The sequence below is a fragment of the Lissotriton helveticus genome, chromosome 1_2 (genome assembly GCF_964261635.1).
Source record: "Lissotriton helveticus chromosome 1_2, aLisHel1.1, whole genome shotgun sequence".
Taxonomy (NCBI): Eukaryota; Metazoa; Chordata; class Amphibia; order Caudata; family Salamandridae; genus Lissotriton; species Lissotriton helveticus.
The window spans coordinates 294035000-294042289 of record NC_136058.1 but is presented as its reverse complement, the minus strand read 5'-3'; positions in this window follow the sequence as shown (position 1 = coordinate 294042289).

Here is a 7290-nt window from a genome sequence, read left to right as displayed (position 1 = left end):
TATGGACAGAGTCTTCTCCTTTAGCAATAACTTGAATCTTCTTTCAGAGTGCTCGACCAGCCCTCTGAGCTCCGTGGCATCCACGATCTCCTTTAGCATACGTTGGGTCAGTGAGAGGTCTGTGACAAGTTGGACAAACTAACTGACTAAGCCTACCTTAGCTATACCATTTTTCAGGGTATGTACCACCCCCCAATGTTTCAATATTTGTGTATTCCCTTCATTCGATTGGTCAGTGGGAAGGGGAGAGGTCATCATACCATACTAATATGAAGTCATCGGGTCCGATTCACAGAACTAACTTAAGACAAATTCCTAAACTTACTACTTTTGGTATTCACAGAAGTTAGGATTTTGTCTTAAGACAGACTTAAGACACACTTAAGACAGACTCCTAACTTAAGTCTGTCTTAAGTCTGTCTTAAGTCTGTCTTAAGACAAAATCCTAACTTCTGTGAATACCAAAAGTAGTAAGTTTAGGATTTTGTCTTAAGTTAGTTCTGTGAATCGGGCCCATTGGACCCGATTCACAGAACTAACTTAAGACAAAATCCTAAACTTACTACCATTTTGGTATTCACAGAAGGCACTTACTCATTTTGGTATTCACAGAAGGCACTTACTCATTTCGGTATTCACAGAAGTTAGGAGTCCTAACTTTAGGACTCCTAAATGCCTTCTGTGAATACCGAAAGTCTTAAAATTAGGATTTTCTCAATTTAGTAGTAGTAAAGTTAGGAATCCTAACTTTAGGACTCTTAAATGCCTTCTGTGAATACCGAAAGTCTTAAAATTAGGATTTTTCTCAATTTAGTGGTGTGGATACATTCCTCCACACCTCTGAACAGAAAACACAATGCAAAGTCCAGTTATCATGATCCATTAGGGCATTACAGATCTGTCTCGTATGGGTGAAGGATACATCCTTGCTGTAATCTCACAAACACTTGATGGCACATTACCAACAAATAGCGATATTTATCGCTAAATAGGCTTAGCGACGATTTTTTTATCCCTGAGCATCGCTGGGATTTATCGCTGAGATAATGTGCTATTAGCAACGTTTATCTCCAAAGCGATTAATTTTCCGGCGATAGCGGCGCAATGCGTGAATATCGCTGAGAATACAGCGATATTCACGCATTAGCGACGAAATGCTCTTAGCCATGTTATCCACCTCCCATTGGATAACATGGCTAAGAAATGGTCTGGGCAGGTGTTAGTATTTGGAGATATTGGCGCTTAGCGCGAATATTTCCATTGCTACGCCTGCCTTGCTAATAGGCGATAGCGATGTTACCGACTGTTTTCACACACTGTTTTCACTACCCCAGAGCATTGCTGGAGCTGCGTCGCGCTTGCGAGGCAACTCCGGCAATGCGCTGCTTTTACGGCACAGATGCGTGACGCATCTGTGCCGTTTTTTCCCCATGGTGTGCCGCATTGTAAATGCAGCGCATCCATGGTGGTGGAGGCATGGCGCACAACAACTGGGGCATCCCCGCTGATATGCAGGGATGCGCCAGTTATTGTAAATTCGCCCCATAGGGTTTTAGTGAGTGCTTCTTCAACATCAACTTGTTGTGCGCAACCGATGCGTCTGGATTCGTTAAGTGTGTGCATCAGCCTTACTACCTCCCCACTTGCTTGAGGCCAGCAGGTCATAATCTTCCTGTGGTCAATGGTTAGGAACTGTAGGTATTTCTTGAAGTCTTGACTCTGCAGCGGGGGCCGTTATCACTCTTGAGGGTATTTGGGATTCCAGATATTGCGAAGACTTTGTCGAGACACTTCCTGGTGTGTTCAAAAATGGTTGCCTGCAGTACTTCTATGACTGGGGACATTGGCAGGCATCGTGTACACTTCGAAAAATCCACCCTGATGTTGCAGCAGCGTGAATCACTTTGGCTGTCAGTTGCAACTGAACAGGATCGGTTTGGTAGCCTGCTAGATTAGCACCAGTGGCATCGTGCGACCAGGTCAATCACAACTTTCGCCTTAGCCGGGCTTTGGGTTTGGTGCTGAGTTCATGGCAGACATTCAAGAGGGCAGACAGGTCATGCTGAGTGATGCTGTCATGCTTCCCAAGAGATCCCGAAGTAAGGGGCATATTAGCAAGGCGGGTGTTACGAGATTATCGTCGATTTAGCGGCCGTTTTCGGCCGCTAAGCGGCGATAATTTTATCTCCCTATTAGCAAGCTGTCGCTAACATCAGTTATCGACAACTTGAAGGCGATAGCGAGCTGTTTGGGGCCCGCTTTGCATGTCAGCAATATTTATCGCTAATGACATGCAAAGTGGGCGTAACCAACCTGTTAGTGACTGAAAGCAGTCGCTAACATCGCTATCGCCTATTATCAACACAGGCGTAGCAATGGAAATATTCACGCTAAGCGCGAATATCTCCAAAATCTAATGCCTGCTCAGACCAGTTCTTAGCCTGTATATCCAGTGGGAGGTGGATATTCAGACTAAGTCCCTATTAGCGATAATGCCTGAATATGGCTGGATTTCCAGCAAAATTCACGCATTTTGCCGCTATCACCGGAAACTGTATCGCTTTAGAGAATGTTGCTAATAGCACGTTATCTCTGGGATAAAATCCGGCAATGCGCAGCGAAAAAAAAAAAAAAGGTTGCTAAGCTTATTTAGCGATAATTAGTTGATAATATGCCCCTAAATCCCGCCACTTTCGGGAGGTAGCAAATCCCCACGCTCTTTGTATACCTGAATCTGATGCAGCAGGGTCAGTGATATCCTGGAGGGTGATGCTCTGGGGCCATGCGAGCTCTGTCAACCAGTGGACATATTATTCTGCTACGAACAAGGGGCTGGATGGGCTACTTTCCATCTGATGTAGGTGTCTGGAGATGTTGTCAGTGGGATTGTAATAGCCTGGTCTATACCCCACCGTCAGGTGGTACTTCTGGAGCTGCAAAGTCCACTTCTCGATTCGGGGCGCAGGGTCCCGCACAGTGCCTGAAAAATCGGTATCAGTGACCTATGGTCTCTGATATCTCGGGAGAAGCCAGCCATATAGGGGGAAACATCCTTTACAATGTAACTGGTACAACGCGGTACCGTTACGACGCAGCTTTAACAAAGAAAGTCGTTACAACGACTTTCGCTGGAGGGCGATCTTGGATAGGGGATAGTTTAATTTACTATCCAACACCTTCCCTACTATCCACGGGGACTGGTGATGGAATAGTAAATTAAACTATTCACTATCAGTGCCCCCCAACGCAAGTTGTTGTAACGACTTGCGTTGTTTAAAACTGCGTCGTAAAGGGACGAGTTGTAACGGTATGCGTTGTACCGTCATACATCCCCATACAGGTATTACTGGAAATGGTAACAGCCCCATTTGATAGCGAGAGTTTCCTTTTTGATGTTCGTAAAGCACTTTTCCCTATCAGTGAGAGTTTTGCTGGCATATGCAACAGGAGCTCAGTGATCATTTCCTGCATAGTGCATCAAGGCAGCTTCTAGACCAATGGGGCTGGCATCAACCACCACTCTGATTCTTTTGCGGGGTCGAAGTAGGCCATGACTGTGTCTTAGAGGAGCACGTTTTTTATGGCTTGGAATATGTCATCTTCAACTGGACCCCACACCCAAAAAGTTGAAACTTTGGTGCCTTCCAAAGTTGCCAAAGTGGGGATAAACCTCCCACATTATGTTGCCAGGAAGAGGATGGCTGGAAGAATTGGCATTTTGCTCCATTGAGGGTGATGCCAGGGATCTCGATCCTTTTGAGAGAGGAGTGAAGGTGCCAACAATGGCTGTCAAGGGTGGGTGCGTGATGAGGATGCCATCGCTTGCGTTGATTACTCCCCCGAGGCCTATCAGGACTTCCCGGATAGCATTTTGGAAGACCCTCGCTGCCAATGATATTGAGCCGTTGGTAGCGGCGGAGGCCAACATGAGTGGAGAAGGTCATAATGTACCTGCTGTCCTCATGGAGCTCGAGTTGGTGGTGGCCAGAGTTCAGATCTAGTTTGAGAACCAAATTGAGCTATTGATGTAGACAATGAGGTTATTGATTGTGGGGGAGATGGGACATTCTCTTTTAATTGCTTTATTGGGGAGGCCCAATGGTATACCAGATACAGGTGCAGCCTGGCTGCTTGGATTTGTTGGTGGTCAACTATGGGATCGGGCTGGAGACTCTCTCAATAACTCCTGCGTCTTCTAGTTTTTGTAGTTCTGCCGCCACCGCTGGATGGAGATGAAACGGGACTCTGGGGTGTCCGAGTGCCACAGGACAGACTGAGGGGTTGATGTCAAACCAGATCTGGGGCCCTTCAGGCGGCCAAAGCTGGTGAGCAGGTGAGGGAAGTCAGGGAGTAGGCGGTCAGCATCACTAATGGGGTCTCCAAGGGACATGGTGAATTGGATAAGATTTAGTCTTTTGGCAAAGTAGCAGCTGGGGAGCGTTTTACAGTCCACAGAGGTCACAAAGAAATCCCTCCTGTCAAAGGGATGGGGGTCATGCTCCCATACGCAAATATTTACACTTGCATACGTCAGGTTGTGGATCCACTGTGTGGAATTGCCGTGGCTGGTGACATTTACTGAGGCACCTTTTTCGATAATGATGTGGTTGGTCTGGAATCAATGGTGTCTTGACAAGTGAGGCGGAGATGTCATGTCAGTTGTCCTGGCATTAGGGATATGAGGAAGATGTCATCATCCTGCTCCTCCTTATCGTGAGCTGGGTATAGGTAGTGCAAGTTTCGGAGTGGGTGGTTGGAGTTGTGTGACTGCTCTCACTCCTTGGTGTTGAGGTATGCCACAGTCTTGAGGTGTGGGTTATTTGCATCTACTTCTGCAGATCTTGGCAAAGTAGTTGGAGTGAAGGCACGCAGAGCAGGTTTTGCCCCTGGCCAGTGACTCAAGCAGAGGGTAGCGAGAGATTCCCCAGTATCTACACTGATCTTTCATGGGTTCCCTTCCTTGGTTGAAAGTTAACCCTAGATGGGCGGGCGAGAAAGCCCTTTCCAGATGGCCCCTGCTGTTTCCATCATGATGGTCCGAGAGGTGGGCTCTGGCATAGCCGAGAGCTTCTGGAAGACAAGTTCTATCTGCTCCACTTAATTGGGTAATTTGTGGGAATGGGATTTTGTTGAGGAGCATATTGGGCGGGAGAAGGATGTGGGGACTGGGGGGCATATTATTAAGGCAGGCGATATGAACTTATCGCCGCTTTAGCTTTTCGGAGTGGTTTGGGGCCCGCTTTGCATGCCAGCGATATTTATCGCTAATGACATGCAGAGTGGGCGTACCCTGAAAGCAGTCGCTAACGTCGCTATCGCCTATTAGCAAGGCAGGCGTAGCGATAAAAAAAATTGCGCTAAGTGCGAATATCGCTGAAAACGAACGCCTGCTCAGACCAGTTCTTAGCCATTATATCCAATGGGAGGTGGATAGTCTGGCTAAGTTCCCATTGGCGATAATGAGTGAATATCGCTGGATTACCAGCAATATTCACGCATTTCGCCGCTAACGCTGGAAATTTTATCGCGTTTGAGATATACGTTGCTAATAGCACGTTATCTCTGCGATAAAATCCGTTGTTGCACGGCGATAGAAAAAATCTCGCTAAGCTTAGTTAGCGATAAATATCTCTACTTGTTGATAATATGCCCCTGAGTGTGGCCAACGGGCAGCTTTGTATGCTCTGAGCGCGCACTTCTTTCTGTGAGTCATCTTTCTGTGCAGGTGCTGGCCAGCTCTTGCAGGTGAGAATAAAATAGATCAATAGATCCTTACTCTCATTGGCAGGCTTCTTTTAATTTAAAATGTTTGAAGTCAGGGGGTCAAAGCACTCCTTGAGGGCTGTACTAGTCATCATCATCTTCTCCCCCGCAAAGTGTATCAGGAGGCCACGTTTAGTCTCGTCTTCCATTTCCTTGGTGACCTTGAAGTAGTTGGTGTGGTGAGCAATCCACATGTGCAAGTGGGAAGCCGTGGTGATGGTGTCCTTGATCTCGCTGAAGGTGGACAACGGGCTTGTTGCTCCCTCAATAAAATGGTCTGGCATAAGCCACTGAGATGGTGCCATCCGCAACCATCACCACATCATCAGAACAATCATTCACAGACTGCCTCGAAAACAACGCCCACAACAGCAAAGAGCGCTTCAACATCGTGAAAGAATTCTCCAATCCCAGCTCCTGCACGAAACGACATCCCGCCGTCGCAAGCTCTGTGCGACACCCGACATCCACAACAGCTTCAACACTCAGATCAACCCAACGCACCCCACCACGACAAGCACACCCAACCCCACCGACCACGACCTTCTAACCACATGGACCAACGTGAGCATCGAAGACATTATCGAGACCATGAGCACCATCCACTCAGGTGCCCCTTCGGACCCTCTCCCCCACCACATCGCCAACAAAGCCAACAGCCTCATCGCACCCCACCTGCGCAGCATCATCAACCTCTCCTTCGAAACCGCCACTTTCCCTGGGAGCTGGAAGCACGCCGACATCAACGCCCTCCTGAAGAAACCCAAGGCGTACCCGAGCGACCTCAAGAACTTCCGCCCATCTCCCTGCATCCGTTCCCAGCGAAAGTCATTGAAAAGACCGTCAACACCCAGCTCACCCGCTACGTAGAAGACAACAACATCTTGGACCCGTCCCAGTCTGGCTTTCGCAGCAGCCACAGTACCGAAACCGCCCTCATCGCTGCCACAGACGACATCAGAATCCTCCTCGACAACGGCGAGACAGCAGCCCTCATTCTCCTGGATCTCTCCGCCGCTTTCGACACCGTCTGCCACCACACTCTCCGCACACGCCTATGACGCAGGGATCCGAGACAAGGCCCTGGACTGGACCACCTCCTTCCTCACCGACAGAACCCAGAGAGTCCTCCTCCCCCCGTTCCAATCCGGAACCACCAAAACCATCTGCGGCATCCCTCAGGGATCTTCCCTCAGCCCGACGCTGTTCAACGTCTACATGGCACCCCTCGCCCGCATCACCAGACTACACGACCTCAACATAATCTCCTACGCCGACGACACCCAGCTGATCCTCTCCCTCACCAAGGACCCACTCATCGCCAAATCCAACCTGCACCAGGAGATGAAGGCCGTCGCTGACTGGATGGAGGCAAGCAGGCTCAAGCTGAACTCGGACAAGACGAAGATCCTCATCCTTGGGCCCCACCCATCGGCGTGGGACGACTCCTGGTGGCCTCCTTCCCTGGGAACCCTCCCGATAACCTAGGGATCATCCTCGACTCCACGCTCAGCATGACCAACCAAG